Below are 20,421 nucleotides of genomic sequence, written 5' to 3' on the forward strand. Positions count from 1 at the left end.
AGCCCCTCCCCTTAGTTTACGTAAAAAAAATATGTCTGTGGTATTAGTAAAGTTGCCTGTCATTCCTCCGCCCCGCGGCGTTGCTACTGCTTAGATCCCACCCCTTCCCCTTTGATCTTGGAGGCGTCTTGTTTATTGGCCATTTGATTGGCCGACATGTAAGATCAACCCGCCCTCCGACTTTTCTAGAGGGCGGGAGAAACTTAAGGCTAAACTTTGATAGGCTCAACCACTCTTGATACTTTGACCGCGGCCATTGGCCAGCACCACGTCGGAATCTGATTGGCTACAGCAAGAGGGCGAAGCGCCAGGGGCTCTCGAGGCGGAATTTGGGCCCCGGACTGGCGCCGGTGAGGCTGTGGGCACTGCAGCCGGGTTTGGTGGGGTGAAGACGGGGGGTGGAAGGGGAGGGCGGTGCCAGGTTTTCAAGGTCAAGCCGCTGACGGCTGCCGTTAGGACCCGTGCTCGAGCCCCCGCCCCGAATCCCGAGACTCGAGGATCGCTTGCTGGCGGGTGGCCTTGGCTCGAGAGCTCTGTTCCCGCGGGATCTCTGGATGGCGTGGGGCGGGGCGGGCCTGGGCCGGGCATCCCCTGGCGTGGCCCGCCGACTTGTCGGTAAAGCTGTTGCGACATGCCGGCAGCAGCCCGTTAAGCTAAGGTCAGATCGAGAGTGTTGGTCCTTCAGGGCTGCGCGCGGGCAGACTCCTGAAGGCCTTGTGCTCTTCAGCCCCCAGTGCCTGGCACTGGGCTTGCCCCGCATTCACCCAGTAAACCCTGCAGTTGTTGAGTGAATGAGTTCTCCGGGAGCCTGCTGTTAGGTCCTACGCCAGGCAGAGAGCTGGAGGAGAAGGGAAATGTCGAAATAAGGCGGGATGATTCAGAGACGAAGACGTATGGGGAGGCCAGGCTGGTGGCAGCTGCCTATGTTTGTAGGGAAGTACAGCAACTTTGTGGAAACTTGTCGGACGCACAGCTTGTCCCAGAGCTGATTCATTGATGAACCCCTCCGACCAGTGACGGTTTCCTTCTGTGGTGAGACCGCTGTCCCTCCCAGGCGGGTGGGCTGGAGTCTCAGAGGAAAGCTCACTGGTTAGAGAACAGTTCCAGCAATTCCCAGCCTTGGGCACCATCTCCCGGACGGGACGTTGCGCAGGTGCATCGCTAAGAGTTGCCGGCTCGGTTGAGGAACACAGACTTGGCCCACTTCATCTGCCCAGCTTCTTTAATCTCCCTTCACTGGAGCGTATTTGCACAGGTTCCCCCAGTGTTTCCAGATCTTTACTCCCTGTTTTACTGAGATGATGATGTAATTCTGAACTTTAGAAAAAAAAAATCTGTTTCTAGTCTTTCTTTAAAGGTTTTTCTTTTTTCTCCCTAAGCTTAGCCCTTCTCTGCGCTTCCGGTTTTCTGAGTTTTGTTTTTGGCCATGACCCTGGCTTTGGCCATGACCCTGGCATACGGAAGTTCCCAGGACAGGGGTGGAATCTGCATCACAGCAGCAACCGCAGCTGCAATGACAATGCCAGGTCTTTAACCCCGCTGAGCCACAGAGTAAATCCTGGGTTTTGTTTTTTTAACTAAAAAACCCCCCAAAAACCTCATTCTCTTCCTCTTTGGCAGTGGCTATTTAACCTTTTGATCTCAACCTTTTGGAAAATAATGAAACTACAAATCCTCTTCCCCCCACTGCCCACCCCCTTGCACACACAAAATTGTGCTTTCTGAGTTTGCAGAGTCCCTGAAGGTGACTCCTGGACCCCATAGGGATCCATTAACTTCAGGTTAAGAACCCTAGGTTTCACACAAAGAAACCCGCTCAATCCAGCTAGAGTGTTGATTCCCTTTGCTACTCACTACCACTGCAGTAATGAGTACCTGCTAAGTCCTTTCTTTCCTCAAGCCCTATGTTTTTATTCCTTTGTGCACTGATCACAAACAACCTTTCCAAATCCAATGGTCTTTTTCTTATTCCCACACTTGCCTCTCACTGACCCATCCCTCCCTGACACTTTCCTAACTTCAGGCAGGAACCATGTGTTCTACTCTGAAAGTCTTCCTACACTCCTCTACCCACCGAGGGGGAACACTCCTAAATATTTCTTGTTCTGCTTCAATTTTTAGAGAACTTCCCACTATTGCAAATCTGTTTTCCTTATTGGAACCCTATTTATATGTCATTGCCTACCCCCCCCCCCCCCGCTTTTTATGGCTATACTGTGGCATATGGAAGTTCCTGCGCTGGGGTTGAATTGGAGCTGCAGCTGCCATCCTCCAGCAACACTAGATCCAAGCCACATCTGTGACCTACGACGCAGCTTGCAGCAACGTGGCATCCTTAACCCTCTGAGCAAGGCCATGGATCAAAGCCGCATCCTCACAGAGTCTGTCGGATTTTTAACCCGCTGAGCCACAACAGGTCTCCTATAATTGCATACCTTTTAAGTGAAATTATCGTGGGAACATTCAGTAAATATTTATTGAGCACCAGCTCTACCTGGCACTTTACTTGAAGCTGGTGACAGAGGATGGACAAGAGTCCACGCTCTCATGGGGCTTACTTTTTAATGGGAGGAGAGGGACAGACCTGTTAAAATATTGGTTGGCTGTAGGTACTGTGCTGGTAACTGAAGTAGGGAGGTGTGATAATGTGTGATTGGGTGGCTACATTTGCATGGCCAGGAAAGGCCTTTGAGGAAATGAAACGGGTAAGGTCTGAGTGACAGACAGGAGCTCATAATGGGCCCAGAGAAAAGCATTCCAGAAGAAACTGGAGAAACAGCAGCCCTAAGGTGAGAACAAGTTTGGCATATGAAGGAACGGAAAGGCCACTGTGGCTGGAGGGTAGGGGGGTGTTACAAGATGAGGTTGGAAAGATAGAGGGTGAATACCCACCTTAATTTCTGATTTAGCGTGTCCATTCCAAACCCAGCCTTTCCAGTCCCCACTGCAACCAGTGCTTCTGTTATGTTTCTTTTCTACCCAGTCAATTAGACTGTGAAGCTGAGTCTTCCTTGACTATCTCTTTAGAATAATTATTCTGGGAGTTCCTGTTGTCACTCAGCAGGTTAAGAACCTGATATAGGCTCTGTAAGGGTGTGGCTTTGATCCCTGGCCCTGCTCAGTGGGTTAAGGATCCAGGGTTGCCGCAAGCTGCATCCTAGGTCACAGATGCAGCTCTGATCTGGCGTGGCTGTGGCTGTGGCCACATTGCAGTGTGGCCATCCTAGGCCAGCACTGCAGCTCCGATTCTATTCCTAGCCCGGGAACTTCCATATGCCGCAGGTGTGCCCCCCACCAAAAAGAATAATTATTCTGAAATGTTTTTGTTGGTGTTGGTCATGCTCTCCTTTTCCCTGACAATTGACACTGTACTTTCCCAGTGTCTGATCATTTTACATGTGTATTGTGATAACCTTTGAGAGGCCTCCCTTTCTCTGGGATCTGGCTTCACCAATATTTTGATTCCCCTCCTTCCAAAGACATGGTAGAATTGTTCCTCCCAACTCCTCGAAGGTTGGAGGCCATGGGATTTGCTTTGACCAAGGAAGTGTGGGAGAAGCACGAGAGCTGCACCTTAGCTTCCCCTGTCACCCAACTGGTGATGTTCAGATGGTGGAGGCACCACTAGGCTGGGGCCCAGGTGAGGATAATGGAGCAGAGTCACCTACTTGCCACCTTCTTCCTCCCAGCTGGACTTTCAGCATGAGTAAGAAATATATCTCTGTTGTTTTAAGATACAGATTTTATGATTATTCTATACCATAACATGACCTAGCCTAGTGCATCTCAGACTTTAATGCGATTACTTTAAGTAATCACTTTAAGGTGATAGTTGTCATCTAAAAAATTTGTCAGAATGCAGATTATAACCCTGTAGGTCTAGGTGAGGACTGAGAGTCTGCATTTCTGATCAGCTCCCAGGGGATTCTGATGCTGCGAGACCCTGGACCACACTTGAAATAACAAGGACCTTCCGCATCCTGACTATTTGATACCCCCTCTCAACACATCTATACACACTCTATCCTACATCTCACCAGCACTTGACCTTCCTAAAAAACAAATTAGCATGCAAAGAAACACCTTTCTTGGTAATTTTTTTTTTTTTTGTCTTTTTGCCGTTTCTTGGGCCGCTCCCGCGGCATAGGGAGGTTCCCAGGCTAGGGGTCGAATTGGAGCTGTAGCCACCAGCCTATGCCAGAGCCACAGCAACGAGGGATCTGAGCCGTGTCTGCAACCTACACCACAGCTCATGGCAACACCAGATCCTTAACCCACTGGGCAAGGCCAGGGATGGAGCCCACAACCTCATGGTTCCTAGTCAGATTCGTTAACCACTGAGCCACGACAGGAACTCTTCTTGGTAATTCTTTATACACTCTCAATAGCTTCCCACACTTGCACCTCCTCAGGCACTGTAGAGTCTTAATTTCTGATATTATTGGGACACTTGTTTATCCCATTCTCCCTTCTGTCTTCTACATCTGTCCAAGACCACGAGTTGTCTCAATACTATCTCATCTATTTTCTTCAGTAATAGAAACCCCAAGGTTTAGCTTGGGCCCATGGCTTCCCAGCAGACGTTTGTATCTCCCCCAGCTTCTCTTGCAGCAAGCATTGTCTGTGTGACAGTTCTCACAAGTGGGATGTGATTATAATTGACATAAAACCTCTGGGTTCTGCCTTTAAAAGGAAAGATTCTATCCTCAAGAGTAGTTTCCTCATTTTCTCCCTTGTTGTCATCTAGAAGGCAGATCCAGAAGATGTCAACCATTTTTCGCCATGAGGACAAGGCAGGTGTACTTTAGCAGGTGGCAGAGTAAAAGGTAGAAGACACCTGCTGTCTTGTGGATGACAGGAGTACCTCTGGACCGTGCATGCGCTGGTACATGAGAAAACTTGTTGAAGCAATTGCTGTTAGTCTGAATCTTCATTCCAGCAGCTGATTTATATCCCAACCAACATATGTTCTTCCCTAGAACGCATTTCCCCCTTTGTTCTTATAAAAATCATTCTTGAAGGTCTAAAACAGGTTCACTACTTCCTGTTCACCCTCTTCCCCTGAACTGCCATGGTACATGACCAGACATGAGGTATGAGTATAATAGAGAATGAGATTGATTCTGGTAGCCACATGTAAAAATAAGACTGATTTCTTTATAGTCACTTAAAGATTGAGTCCTAGCTTATCAAGAATAGACCATAAGAGGAGTTCCCTGGTAGTTCAGCAGGTTAAGGATCTACTTGGGTCGCTGCTGTGACATGGGTTCCACCCCTGGCCTGGGAAACTTTTGGGCTCAGACAGAAAGAAAAAGACCGTAAGAGCTGCAGGAATTCAGAGAGGGGGCAATCAGTAAGGACTAAAGGGATGTGAAGATATATATTCTGGCAGTTTTGAACTGAAGAATGTTTGCAGGAAGACTTTGCAGTGGGTATGTGGGGAACAGTTCAAGGGAATCAACTTGCTGTTCCTCATCTGCTGCATCTTTCCTAAAACTCATCATCCTGAGAAAGCCAATGAGGCAGCTCCCCTTTCCTTTCTCCCATTTCCCCGTCTGTCCTGCCACCTTGCAAAAGACAAATGTGCCTTCGCCTTGTCCTTCATCTTGTTGTAATTCATTGCCCTGCTGTGTCAAAACCTCCAGGTAGCCAAACAACTGAACGAATATCTTCTTTTGGAACTCAAGTTGCATCATCCTTTAAGCAATAAACTGTTTCCCTTTGCACATTTTTTTTTTTCAGGTGGTGGTGGTAACGGTAATCACACCACTTTTTAAATTTTTTGGGGGGTCTTTTTTTGGGGGGGGCACACCCGAGGCATATGGAGGTTCCCAGGCTAGGGGTCGAATCAGAGCTACAGCTGCCGGCCTACGCCACAGCCACAGCAACGCCAGATCCTTAACCCGCTGAGCAAGGCCAGGGATCGAACCCGAGACCTCATGGTTTCTGGTCAGATTCCTTTCCGCTGTGCCACGAAGGGAACTCCAACACACCACTTTTTTTAAAAAAAGTGTTTCTCCTACAGGATCTTATTTCTAAAAGAAAAACAAGGAGAATCACTAATTTTGATTGGTCTTAGAAACAAACATAATGTCATCTCTGGCTCACAGGCAGAAATCCCCCCCAAAAACTTTAGCTTCACTGGTTCTTGTCTAGTAGAAAGTTTCAGTTCATTTCATACTCAAGTTGAAATAGACACAGGAAAAAAATATTTTTGATGTAAATCCATATTCATTAGGGCACAAATCTCACTGCCACTCACTTTTTTTTGCTTAATTTATGCATTTCAATTATATTCTTATTACCTTGACAGAAACGTGATATAAATTGTGTAAATAATCCCCCTAAACAATTATTTTTATACTATTTTGTAAACCCTATACCTACTAGACATAGAATGACTTTTCTTTTTGCTGTTTATTTCCACAAAGTAGATGAAACTGCCCTCTTAGAAGTATCTACTTATGGGAGTTCCCGTCGTGGCGCAGTGGTTAACAAATCCGACTAGGAACCATGAGGTTGCGGGTTTGGTCCCTGGCCTTGCTCAGTGGGTTAGGGATCCAGTGTTGCCGTGAGCTGTGGTGTAGGTTGCAGACTCGGCTTGGATCCTGTGTTGCTGTGGCTCTGGTGTAGGCCGGCAGCTACAGCTCTGATTGGACCCCTAGCCTGGGAACCTCCATATGCTGTGGGAGCGACCCAAGAAATGGCAAAGACAAAAAAAAAAAAGTATCTACTTATGTACCTGGTAAGACAAAAATGTTCTCAAAATATAAATCTAAGGTATAATGCCCTGAACTTTAGGAAACCATTTCATTTAAGTGGAATTAATATCTCCATCTCAGAGGGTGACATTTTCTTTTAATTCTGTCACATGCATAATTTTAAACTTGTTTTAAGCTTGAAATTACAATCCTGTATATATTTATTATGCCAATTTCTGCCCATCTGTAGTGTCTTCTTACGGCATGTTAACATGACCTAAATAATTAAGATTGGTCTTTGTTCACAATCAACAAGAAAAATCATGAAACACACATTTTTAGGGAGTGTTTAGCTCCAAAACCATAATGCTTCTAAGTGAAAGAGTAATAAGAACAATTAATTGTCACTTGGTGATGTTTTTTGGGATCGCTTAAGATTGAGCAAGTGATCACTCAAATGAGTAACACATCCTTTTGCAAACGATATGATTTCTAATCATTTAAAAAATTTTAAGGATGTTGAAAAATTGTGTCAAAGATTTGGCAAAACTCCATTCATTTATTTGTGTAAAAAGTTTCTTACCTATAGTAACAAAAAATGGAAATAGAATTGGTGATGAACTCTAGCAGCAATAAATAATTTACTAAAAAATAATAGTCATCTAGTGATCCATGATGTAATTTTAAATGTTTTTAAAGCTCCATCCACCTACTAAGAGGTATAGTTCAATAAACTTATTTTTGAGGTAGGTAGTTTTTGATCAAAAATCTTACATTGTTTTCCTATCCTAATTCAGTCATTATTTCCCTGATCTCTGTGATTTGATTAGTTCCCCCATCATATGTTTCATTTCTTCTATTTTGTAGAGCTTAAGAGAATTGGTTTTTTTGGTTTTGGTTTTGGTTTTGGTTTTTGGTTTTTGATTTTTTTTTTTTCCGGTCTTTTTAGGGTCACACCCATGGCATGTGGAAGTTCCCAGGCTAGGGGTTGAACAGGAGCTCTAGCTGCTGGCCTACACCACAGCCACAGCAATGCCATATGCTTAACCCACTGAGCAAGGCCAGGGATCAAACCCATGTCCTCGTGGTTACTAGTTGGGTTCATTATCGCTGACTCACAATAGGAACTCCTAGAGCTTAGGTAATTGTAATTTTGCATATGTTTATAAAATTGTTCCATTGATGTCTATATCACCAGGAAGGAGTATCTTTTTAACTTTCTTTTTCCCCTGTACCATTATAGTTTCAGGATAACATAGTACCTGAAATACAGTTAGTATTTGGTAGAATTTACTTGAATAAATAAATAATGAATGAGACCTTGGGCTTGAGCTGCTATTTCTCTCTTTAGGTGGTGACAATAATTCATCCAGAAAATTCCAGTTCCTTCACCTCTTCCCCTTAACCCAAGGCCTAGCCCTCGCAGGTGTCCGATGGTTGTAACCAGGGACACTGCCCAACAGGGTACTAGCAAAGCTCATCTCTTCCTAATCATGGCCTTCATTCTAGGAAGCTGTCTTGGAAGCACCAAGCCTGACAGTGAATTCAGAAAACAGGACTGGAAAGAGAGACCTGCTGCTACTCGGGGAGGGTTTACTAAAAGGTAGTGAATTTGTTTCTTCCTCTCCTTTCCTTTCTTTCCTTCCTTCCTTTCTTACCAGTGGTTCTAAAATCACTTGGAAGACTTGCTAGGCATGCAAATTTCCAGACCTTATCCTGTACCTATCAAATTATATCTCTGGGCATGAGGCGTGGGAATCTGCATTTTCCAAGCAAATTATTCACACTTTGAGAAACACTGCTTTGTTATCGCCAAACTAGTTCCTTACATCCAAATGGTGCTTGTTTCTAGGCTAAAATTGTAGTCTCAGGGGCAGTAAAGCTTAATAGGGCTAGCCAATTCATGTGCTATTATTAGTATTATTATTTTGTCTTTTTAGGGCCACACCTGCAGCATACAGAGGTTCTCAGGCTAGGTGTCTAATTGGAGCTGTAGCTGCCAGCCTAGGCCACAGCCACAGCAAGGCCAGATCTGAGTCTTGTCTGCAACCTACACCACAGCTCACGGCCACACTGGATCCTTAACCCACTGAGCAAGGCCAGGAATCGAACCCATGTCCTCATGGACACTAGTCAGGTTTGTTAACCACTGAGCCACTATGGGAACTCCCCCCCGCCCCCCCGCCCCCCCCCCCCCCCCCCCCCCCGTGGCGTATGGAAGTTCCTGGCGATGGATAGAATCCGAGCCACAGCTGCGACCTGTGCCACAGCTGCAATAATGCTGGGTTTTTAACCCCTGGGCCTGGCTGGGGTTAAAACCTCAGCCACTGCAGAGACAACGCCAGATCCTTAACCTGCTGCATCACAGCAGGAGCTCCTAATGTAGGTATTCTTTCAAACAATCCATGCCAGATCCTGAACTAGGTGCTAGGGATACAAAGATGAGTAAAACTAGACATGGTCTTCTTTCTGTTGGAGCTTAGGATCTAGTGGAGGATACAGGCATTGACCAGGGACTCACAAATATAAAATTAAATGCATAGCATGGTGTGTATGCTATAACGGGAAAACTTGTGATGTACTAAAAATGTGTTAGAGGGACTTGACTTAGTCTAGGGAGTTATGTATCCAGCGAAAGTGTCCTTTGAAATAAGATCTAAAAAAGATAAGTGGCGTCAATTAAGCTAAGTCAGGGAGCAGTAGAGGGGGTAAGAAAGGCAGAATTTTCTGGACAAAGAATATGATATTGCAAAAGTCCTATAATGAGAGACTTAGGCAAGTGTTTTGGGGCAAGAGGAAGCAGAGTTTGAGAAGCAGCCTTGGAGGAAACAAGGGGCCAGCCCATGAGAGTCTTTGAAAGTCGTGTTGGGAGTCCATTTATATCTTAAGAACAATGGGATTTCATTTTGAGTTGAAATTAGATAACATGGTGAATTTTACATTTTGAAAAGGTCACTCTGGCTGCTGTGGAGAAAGATTGAGGGCAGCAACCCTGGAAGTGTTGTCATCCTTCTTATTTTATTGGTAAGGAAGTGAGCCTTGGAGTTCTTGTCATGGTTCAGTGGAAACGAATCTGACTAGCATCCATGAGGACGGAGATTCCATCCCTGGGCTCGCTCAGTGGGTTAAAGACCTGGCATTGCTGTGAGCTGTGGTGTAGGTTGCAGGTGCAGTTTGGATCTGATGTGGCTGTGGCTGTGGCAAAGGCCGATGGCTACAGCTGTAATTCAACCCCTAGCCTGGGAACCTCCATATACCACTGGGGCAGCTCTGAAAAGCATTAAAAAAAAAAAAGAAGAAAAAAGAAAATGAGCTTCCATGAACATAACTTCCTCCAGGTCACACAGCTAGTAAGTGGTGAAACCAGCATTAAAACATTTTTCTGCCTGACTCCAGAGTGTAAACTTAGCCACACAGTGCTGCCTCTCTAGATCAAAGTACTAACCCCCAAATAGCATTAGTTACAATGATTGGGAGGAAGAAAAGAAGAGACAAAAAGCCTTATCTCTGACTCATCCTGTCACTGCCTTGGTCAAGACTGTCAGAGACTTAGAAGGGTAGCACAGGGTAGCTGAAGTTCCATGACTTACTCCAAGCTTCAGTTACCTCATCCGTAAAATGGCAGTGGTAATAACATGTACTTCACTAGAATGTCTGAGGGTTCAACCAGAAAAAGAATGTTAAGTCCTCATTATACTATCAGACATATGGTTAGAACCCAACAAATGTTATTACTGTTGTTATAATTATCATTACCTATTTTTTCTTTATGACTGTCCATCCACCCACTGCAAAAATTGATGGCATCATGTTACCTAACTACCAATCCAGGAACTAAGATGCCCACGACTGATAATTGTGCTTTGCATGTGTGTACGGTCAGGTCATTGCTCGGAGCACCACATTTGGAATATCTTACAAATAAGCCTTTTCTCCTAACAACAATAATCTGACTTCAGGTCCATGTCATGTGTGACCTCAATTATTGTATGAACTTTTATCATAAAGTGTAGATTTTTTTTCTTTGGTCTTTTTAGGCCCACATCCTAAAAGTATATGGAGGTTCCCAGGCTAGGGGTTGAATAGGAGTTGTAGCCGCCAGCCTACACCACAGCCACAGCAACACAGTATCTGACCACGTCTGCAACCTGCACCACAGCTCATGGCAATGCCAGATCCTTAACCCACTGAGCCTCATAGATACTAGTCAGTTTCCTTTGTCCTCATAGATACTAGTCAGTTTCCTTTCTGCTGAGCCACAATGGGAACTCCCATAAGGTGTAGATTTAAATATTTGTAATTTCTTGGGAGTTCCCATCGTGGCTCAGTGATAACAAACCCAACTAGTATCCATGAGGACGCGGCTCAATCCCTGGCCTCGCTCAGTGGGTTAAGGATCTGGCATTGCTGTGAGCTGTGGTGTAGGTTGCAGACACAGCTCAAATCTGGTTTGCTGTGGCTGTGGCATAGACTGACAGCTGGAGCTCTGATTTGACCTCTAGCCTGGGAACTTCCGTACACCACAGGTGCAGCCCTAAAAAGCCAAAAAAGAAGGGGAAAAAAAAAAGAAAAGTAATTTCTTATTAAGTACAATGGCTAAAATTGTAAAACTCTCCTTGACTAGTATCAGAGAATATAATGGTCTGTTGTCCTTGACATACAAAAAAGATAAGCTATCAGCACGGGATGACATTTGGGCTATTCATCTAAGTAGATGTGATATATTTTTAATGCTCTCTGGTATTGAATCCTTTATAAATATGAGATGTATTCTCAAAGCAACAACCCAGAGTTATGGAGTCAGTAAACATTATCAACAATAAAGATGTCATCATTAGCAAAAAAATCCCAGCAAATGTGGGCTCAAATCCATGAAACTTGAAGCCCTGAATTATATGTGTAATTCTCCTGTCTGTTCTCTAGATCCTATTCCCATTTTTTACTCTTATTACTGTGGGTACATCCCTGACTCTCTTACCTGGTCTTCTGCCTTATCCAGTGTACATTTCCTTTCTTTTTTTCTTCCTTCACCTTCCTTCCTTCCCTCCTTCCCCTCTTTCTATCTTTCTTTTCTTTCGCTTTCTCTCTCTCTCTCTCTTTCTTTTGGTGTGCTCATGGCATGCAGAAGTTCCCAGGCCGGGGACTGAACCACACCAGTGACAATGCCAGATCCTTAACCCACTGAGCCATGAGGGAACTCTAATGTGCATTTCTTCATTGCCTCCTTTTAATCAACCAAGCCTTCCTTCTTCACCCCTTGGGTTTTTCTTGCCTTTGCAGCTTACTCATTACAAACTAGGCTATAAAAAAAAAAAAAAAGTCCAGGCATTTACATTAACTGCACCAAAAGAGATAGTCAAATATTTTAAGAAGTGGAAAGTTAAGAGTGACAGGGGTATATTGTTTCACCTTTGGATTTAATTCCCTCTCTTTGAGAGTAGTAACTGGGGTTTCTGCCGTATGTGTTCTCAGTGCTGTGCTAAAGGACTGAGAGGGATGGAGAGAGGCAGAGAGTGCAAAAAAAGGAATGAGCTGCAGTCCTTTTGCAATTGTTGGTGAAAAAGACATGCATGCATTTATACAACAACATGGTAACAGCTAACTTTTATGAAGGGCTTACTATGTGCCAGGCAAGGTATATATTATTTCTTATAATCCTCTTTGATTGTATATTATCTACTGCTCCATGAACAAATTACTCCAAAACCTAGTGACTTAAAACAGCAATAAACATTCACTATCACTTTCTGCAGGTGAGGAATTTGATAGTGATATCTCCTGATGTTGCAGTCAAGATGTTGGCAGGGGCTGCAATTATGTGAAGGCTTGACTGGGGCTGGAGAATCCACTTCCACAATGGTTCACTCACACAGCTGTTACGTTGATAGTGGCTATTGGCAGAAGGCCTCAGTTCTCCTTGTGGGCCTCTCCAGAGAGCTGCTTAAGTGTCCTCATGACATAGTAGCACATGGTACCACATTCTTGGTAAATTATTTTCCATCTTTTGCTTACAGCCATACTAGTGGGCATGTAGTAGCATCTCATTGTAGTTAATTTGCATATCCCTAGTGGCTAATAATGTTGAACATCTCATTTGCTTATAATTGTATATATATTTTTTGGTGAGGTGTCTAAATCTTTAGTCCAGTTATAACTGGGTTTTTTGTTGTTTTCTTATTATTCAGTTTTGAGGATTGTTTTATTTTTTTATTTTTATTTTTTTAATGTTAGTTTTAAGCATTAGGGAGTGTGCACAATATTTTTTCCCCATAGAGATCATATTATTAAGTCATAGTACTTTTTTTTTTTTTGTCTTTTTGTCTTCTAGGGCTGCACCCACCACATATGGAGGTTCCCAGGCTAGGGGTCTAATTGGAGCTACAGCTGTCAGCCTATGCCAGAGCCATAGCAATGCCAGATCCAAGCCACGTCTGTGATCTACACCATAGTTCATGGCAATGCCTCATCCTTAACCCACTGAGGAGGGCCAGGGATCGAACCCACAACCTCATGGTTCCTAGTCAGATTCCTTAACCACTGAGCCATGAGGAGAACTCCGAGGATTGTTTTATATTCTAGATACAAGTCCTTTAACAGACAGATTATTTGCAAATATTGTCTCTCCCAGTATGTGTCTCTTGAAGAACAGTTATTTTTAAATGAAGACCACTTTATTAAGTTTTTCTTTTGTAGATCATGCTTTTACTGCTGAATCTAAGATATCTTCGCTAAGCCTGAGATCACTAAGACTTTCATCTATTTTTTTCTTTTTTAAAAAATTTTCCCTTTTTTATTTTTAAAATTTATTTATTTATTTTTTTGGTTGTATGTACAGCATATGGAATCGCCCAGACCAGGGATCAAACCCATGCCACAGCAGCAACCTGAGCCACTGCACTGACACTGCCAGATACTTAACCCACTAAGCTACATGGGAACTCCCATCTATTTTTTCTTTTACAAGTTTTATAGTTTTAGCCTTTACATTTAGGGCTATGATCTTTTTCAAGTTAATTTGCTTTCCTTTCTTTTAGGGCTGCACCTGTGGCATATAGAAGTTCCTGGGCTAGGGGTTGAATCAGAGCTGCAGGTGCCGGCCTATGCCAAAGCCACAGCAATGCCAGATCCAAGCTATGTCTGCAACCTACACTGCATCTCAAAGCAATCCTGGATCCTTTAACTCACTGAGTGAAGCCAGGGATCAAACCCGCATCCTCATGGATACCAGTTGGGTTCTTAACCCACTAAGCCACAATGGGAACTCCTCGAGTTAATTTTCATATGTGACATGAGGGTTGTTTTTTTTTGTTAGATGTCGATTTTTTATTTAACAATATTTCTTTGAGATCTTATATCAGTACATAAAGAACTTCTTTATTCATTTTAGAGCCAAATTCCTGCTCTAATGAAGCTTATAGTTGTGGGAAGATAGACAATAAAACATATTGTATGTAAAATGGTGATATAGAAAAGAAAATGATGAGTGTGGCCAGTGGGAAGGACGCTTATTTCAAATAGGATGGTTAAGTGAATTTCGCTGAGAAGTTGATAATTTTAATAAAGACTGAAGGAGGGTAAGTGTCTGGGTAGGGAGGAAAGATGCATAAAAACTCAGGCAAAAGGACCACTAATTAAAAAAAAAAAAATAGAGAAGGCCTATCAGTAAGGAGGCCCCTGTGGCGGGAATAAAGTGAGTGAAGGGAATAACTGGAAAATGACATTCGAGAGATAAGAGGTATGTGTGTTGTAGGCTGTTATGAGGACTAGGGCTTTTCCTCTGAAATGAGAAGCTACCAGAGAGTCTGGAGGAGTGACATGATCTAGCTTATATTTGAAAGGATCCCACTGATTGCAGTGTTCAAAATAGACTGTAGAGAGCAAGGGTAGAGACAGAAAGACCAGGTAGGAGGCAACTGCAATAAATCACTAAGAAATGGTGGTAGTTTCCACCAGGGTGGTAACAATGAGGTCAATGATAAATGGCTTTGCTTATTGGCTGGATGGGGAGTGGTGGGGGCAGTGTGGGTGATAAGAGAGCAAGAGAAGGATTAAGGATAACTTTAAGATTTAGGGCCTGAGCATCTAGAAGAATGGAGTGTTTGGGGTTGTTTTTGTTTGTTTGTTTGTTTTGTTTTGTTTTTGTCTTTTTGCCTTTCCTAGGGCCGCTTCTGCAGCATGTGGAGGTTCCCAGACTAGGGGTCTAATTGGAGCTACAGCTGCCAGCCTACACACAGCCACAACAACTCGGGATCCGAGCCGAGTCTGTAACCTACACCACAGCTCATGGCAATGCCAGATCCTTAACCCACTGAGCAAGGCCAGGGATCCAACCTGCAACCTCACAGTTCCTAGTTGGATTTGTTTCTGCTGCACCACGACGGGAACTTCTTGGGTTTTTTTTTTTTTTTTTTAAATACCCCTTTACTAACCATAGTGCATCCTCAGACAGTTTAATCTTTGCCAGACTGGTAGTTGAAAAAATGGAATCTAATGTAGTTTTCCCTCTGTATTTTAATTGTAGAAATTGTCAAACATGCAAAAAATTTGAAGAATAGTACCCATTTCATACTGATTTAAACAATAAACAATAATTTATTAGCTCAAATAATTGGCTATCCAGAGATATCACTGATTTCAGGTTTTGTTTGACTCAGTAGTTTAACCATATCATCAAGAATTTAGGGCATGAGGGGAGAGGGAGAGAGAGAATGCCCCCTCATATACTCTCTAAGAAAAGCAAATAAACTTTTTATTTGCCAAAGCAAATATGTCTCTTTATCTGAAATTGGGCTATATGCTCACTCCTGAAAAAACAGCTGTGACCGACGGATGGGATTTTGCCTAATACCTTAGGCCTGGCTTGTGTGTCCCTCTCCTAGAGCCAGGGTGGAGTCAGAATCTTCAAGTCCACATGGCCTATCTATGGGGAAAGTGCCCGTAGTCAAATCAGAATGGATACCAAGAGAAGGGAATCAATATCCTTCTCCCCATGCTTCCATCCCAAGTACTGTGGGCATTTTAAACTTTGCCATACAGCACCCTGCCTCCCCAGCTGGAATCTCTGAAGAGTGGCCTTTCTCTGAATGGCCTGTGGCACTGATTTCCTGCATTTGTCAATTTTTCAGTCATGACTTAATTCACCTCCTATGGTTGCTGTCATGTTTTGGCACTGCTATGCCATCATTTCTCAAGGTACTCCTACACGTGACTCTATTTTTTTTTTTTTTGTCTTTTTGCCTTTTTTCTAGGGCCACTTCCGCAGCATATGGAGGTTCCCAGGCTAGGGGTCTAATCGGAGCTGTAGCCGCCAGCCTACGCCAGAGCCACAGCAACGCAGGATCCGAGCCGCATCTGCAAATTACACCACAGCTCACAGCAACAGCCTGATCCTTAACCCACTGAGCAAGGCCAGGGATCGAACCCGCAACCTCATGGTTCCTAGTCAGATTCGTTAACCACTGTGCCACAACGGGAACTCCCACATGACTCTAGTTTTATCAGACTTTACTGAAGGTTTGGGGACATGGAGGGGATTATAACATAGCACAGAACTCAAAATTGAACCCTAGATGTCAGTGTTATTATCCGAATTGTCCCTGGCCACTTTGTCCTGGGGACTGGTGTCTGCAAATTGATACTCCGCCCTTCAAAAAGTGGTGCCTAACTGCCTTAACCTTGAATGTGGACTGGGAGTTAGTGACTCACTTTTAACAAATAATATGTTCAACAGATAATATGTGACAGAAGTGAAAATATGTGACATCTGCAGCTAGGACACAAAAAGAATAAAGATTCTGGAGTTCCCGTCGTGGCGCAGTGGTTAATGAATCCGATTAGGAACCATGAGGTTGCGGGTTCGGTCCCTGCCCTTGCTCAGTGGGTTAACGATCCGGCGTTGCCGTGAGCTGTGGTGTAGGTTGGAGACGTGGCTCGGACCCCGAGTTGCTGTGGCTCTGGTGTAGGCCGGCGGCTACAGCTCCGATTAGACTCCTAGCCTGGGAACCTCCATATGCCGCAGGAGTGGCCCAAAGAAATAGCAAAAAGAGAGAAAAAAAAAGGGGGGGGGGGATAAAGATTCTACCTGGCACTCAAACACATGCTTTCTCTCAGATCACTCTGGGATAATCCAGCTGCCATGTCATGAAGATACTCAAGCATCCCTGGGAAAGTCCTCGTGAGAAGACACTGAGGTTGCACGAATATAACAGCATCAACTTGCCAGCCATGCAAGTATGCCATATAACTGTATGTAATTTAGAGCCAGTTAAGATTTAAGGTAGCTAGGAGTTCCCGTTGTGGCTCGGCAGTAATGAACCCGAACCATGGGATGCGGGTTCGATCCCTGGCCTTGCTCAGTGGGTCAAGGCTCTGGCATTGTCGTGAGCTGTGGTGTAGGTCAAAGACTTGGCTTGGATCCCGCATTGCTGTGGCTGTGGCGTGGTCCAACAGCGGCAGCTCCAGTTGGATCCCTGACCTGGGAACGTCCATATGCCATGTGTGCAGCCCTAAAAAGACAAAAAAAGAAAAAAGACCTCAGATGACTAGAACCCCAGCTGACATCTTAATTGCAACTTCATGAGAGACCCTGAGCCAAGCTGTTCCTAAATTTCTGACCCATGGAAACTGGGCAAGATAATTTGTTATGCAGGGAGTCTCTCATGGGCCATTCTCTCCAGTCCCATCTGCCAACCCACCTTGCATGAGTCCCTTATCTTTCTTTTATTTCATGTTCTTTTTTCTTTACCAGAGCTCCCCAAACTGAGTTTCTGGAGGGAATGCTCAAAATTCCTGTATTTTATTTGGAGAGTAATCGGGGGTCTTCTTGCTCTGAATCTCTCCTATCTAGACTAAGCCCAGGGAATCCCACTTTCCCTGACCAAACATACCCATTATGGACCAAAACCTATATACTATGTCTTCCTACCAGGCCAGCTGGTCCCAGGTCCACTCAAACAGCTTCCAGCTTGTATTTATTTATTTTATTTATTTTTCCTTTTTAGGGCCAAACCGGCAGCATATGAAGATTCCTGGGATAGGGGTCGAATCGGAGCTGTAGCTTGGGCCTACGCCCCAGCCATTGCAATGCTAGATGGGAGCTGCATCTGTGGCAATGTTGGATCCTTAACTCACTGAGTGAGGATGGGGATCAAACCTGCATCCTCATGGATACTAGTCGGATTCTTAAACCTGCTAAGCCACAGTGGGAACTCTCAAACAGCTGCCAGCTTTTTAAACAATTATTAAAAAATTATTAAAACAATTATTCTGGAGTTCCCATGGTGGTGCAGTGGTTAATGAATCTGACTAGGAACCATGAGGTTGTAGGTTTGATCCCTGGTCTTGCTCAGTGGGTTAAGGATCTGGCATTGCCGTGAGCTGTGGTGTAGGTCGCAGACATGGCTCGGATCCCGCGTTGCTGTGGCTCTGGCGTAGACCGGTGGCTACACCTCTGATTAGAGCCCTAGCCTGGGAGCCTCGATATACCCTGGGTGCGGCCCTAGAAAAGACAGAAAAAAAAATTATTCTTGGAGTTCCCTTGTGGCTCAGCAGGTTAAGGATCGAGTGTTGTCACTGCTGCATCTCAGGTTATTGCTGTAGCATGGATTTGATCCCTGGCCCCAGAACTTCCTCATGCTGCAAGCACAGCCAAAAAAAAAAAAAAATTATTCTTGCCCTAAGAGAAATATGCGTGAGTAAAGTACTACAAAAGCAGAGATGCACCTAAGTTGACTGGGGCAGCTCGTAAGAGAAGAGGTGACATTTGAGCTGAGTTTTGAAAGATAAATTGGAGTTCATTTGGTAGAGAAGTGAACAGAAGTCATTTATGTAGAGTAATAACAAGTACAGAGGCTTAGAGGAAAGAAAAGGCAAAATTCAGAGAACTATAAATATGTCAGAGTTGTGTATGAGAATACTTGTTAAGGAGCTTGGATGATGTGGGGACTAGATCATATCAGGCGTTGTGAACCACATAAATCAGGTAGGAGACCACAGCTAACAGAATCCCCTGATTCAACTACTTAAAAATAAGAGCAATAATGAATTTTTAGTATCTCAAATAAGTCCATAGTAGAGCTGCTCCTATATTGGTTAACATCACAGCTTAATGATGTTTCCAACAACCCAGGTTTTTCTATTTGTTATTCCCAAGCTTGTCTGTCCCCTGCCCCCATGATTGCTTGATGGCTACAACAGCTCCAGGTATACTTAGGATTACTTCTGGAGGTAGAAAAGGGGCCTTTTCTTCTCTCTCATCATGTGACCTTTTTATTGACATTCTCCTTGTAAGATGTAGAAAATCTTTCCCAGAAATGTTTTCCCTCCTCCTCCCATGCCTCCCAACAGCTGACTTCCCTTCAGTGTCATGGGCTAGAATTGCATCATATGAATGGGCTCAATATTTAGAAAGGGAATAGGCCACCATGATTGACTTAGACCAGTCACAGTGTACTCCCTAGGGTTGAGGTGGGAGCCTAGCACTCTTTAAGCACATGGCCAAGCATAGCTGTGTGGTTATTAGAATAAAACTGGGGTTCGGTTAACAAGGTGGAAGAGAGATTGTTGGCTTTGGAGGCAGGCAGTCAGGAGAATCTGCCACACCATGCCAAGCAAATTGGCTTACACATCCCACTGGGTTGGGAAACCACAGAAGGATTTTAAAACAAGAAATAGCACGATGATGAGGAGGATGATTGTCTTTTTAGGGCCACACCCACGGTCTATGGAAATTCCCAGGCAAGGGGTCCAATCAGGTGCTGTAGCTGCCGGTCTATGTTACAGTCACAGCAATGCCAGATCCGAGCCTTGTCTGCATGCAACATATCCCAGCTCACGGCAACATTGGATCTTTAACCCCCTGAGCAAGGCCAGGGATTGAACCCGAGTCCTCACGGATACTAGTTGGATTTGTTACCACTGAGACACAACAGGAACTCCAGAAATAGCATGATTATATTTCACTATGTCAGAATGGAGAAGTACTCATTGGGGCATAAGTCTAGCGGCAGGGCGACCAGTTAGAAAATTTTGTCAGAAGATAGGATTTTAGGCATTTGAATTAAGAATACCTCGTGATTAATTGGGTGGAATGGGAAAAGGAAGTAGAAGGAATAGATTCAAGAATGACTTGCAGATTTCTGCTTGAGTGAATCACAGGGTATTTCGTCAAAATTGAGGACATGAATGGAGGAGGTTTGAGTGGATAAAGTGAAAATGGAGAGACAGTGAGTTTGGTCTTGGACAGTGAGGTACTTACAGGACACATGAAGAAAGATCAGTAAACTTGGAAGAGAGAGTAAAGACCACACTAAACTCCATTAGAGGTTAGAGCAGGATGGTGTGTGGAATAAAGGAGAATTGATGAGAAACAAAGAAGTTCAGACAACTGACACCTACTGTGGGACTGTTTGATTTTGCTCAGGGCTGGGTAAATTCAAGGACTTGAGAAAATTGCAAGTGTAATTGTAGACAAGCCTTTAAAAAGCAGTTAAAAATCTGTTTTGAAATATGGATTTCTGTCATTTGTTTCAACATGTTGAATTATAGCAAATGAGATGGAGAAATGATCTCAACTCATTTTTTTGGCCTTTCGACTGGAAACCACAGAAACTCAGTCCTGTAAGCTGTTAATCAGATAAACCCTCCAGGTTTTTGTAAAGAATCATGCTTTACAAATGCCTGAGGGCATACAGACTTACTGAAGGAAGTACTGTCCAAACCA

The 20,421-nt window shown here is 44.0% G+C and overlaps 1 protein-coding gene across 1 annotated transcript in view; it reads left to right on the top strand.

Annotated features, from left to right (window-relative positions):
* Nucleotides 1-280: 280 nt before the first annotated feature.
* Nucleotides 281-20,421, top strand: part of ENTPD7 (ectonucleoside triphosphate diphosphohydrolase 7) — a 69,714-nt gene continuing 49,573 nt past the window's right edge. Inside the window, exons 1-2 of the mRNA XM_047762273.1 lie at nt 281-350; nt 16,812-16,931. The gene's annotated coding sequence lies outside the window, so the exon portion shown is untranslated. The remainder of the gene's footprint in view (nt 351-16,811; nt 16,932-20,421) is intronic.

This window comes from Phacochoerus africanus, chromosome 15, assembly GCF_016906955.1.
Source record: "Phacochoerus africanus isolate WHEZ1 chromosome 15, ROS_Pafr_v1, whole genome shotgun sequence".
In the NCBI taxonomy this organism is placed as follows: Eukaryota; Metazoa; Chordata; class Mammalia; order Artiodactyla; family Suidae; genus Phacochoerus; species Phacochoerus africanus.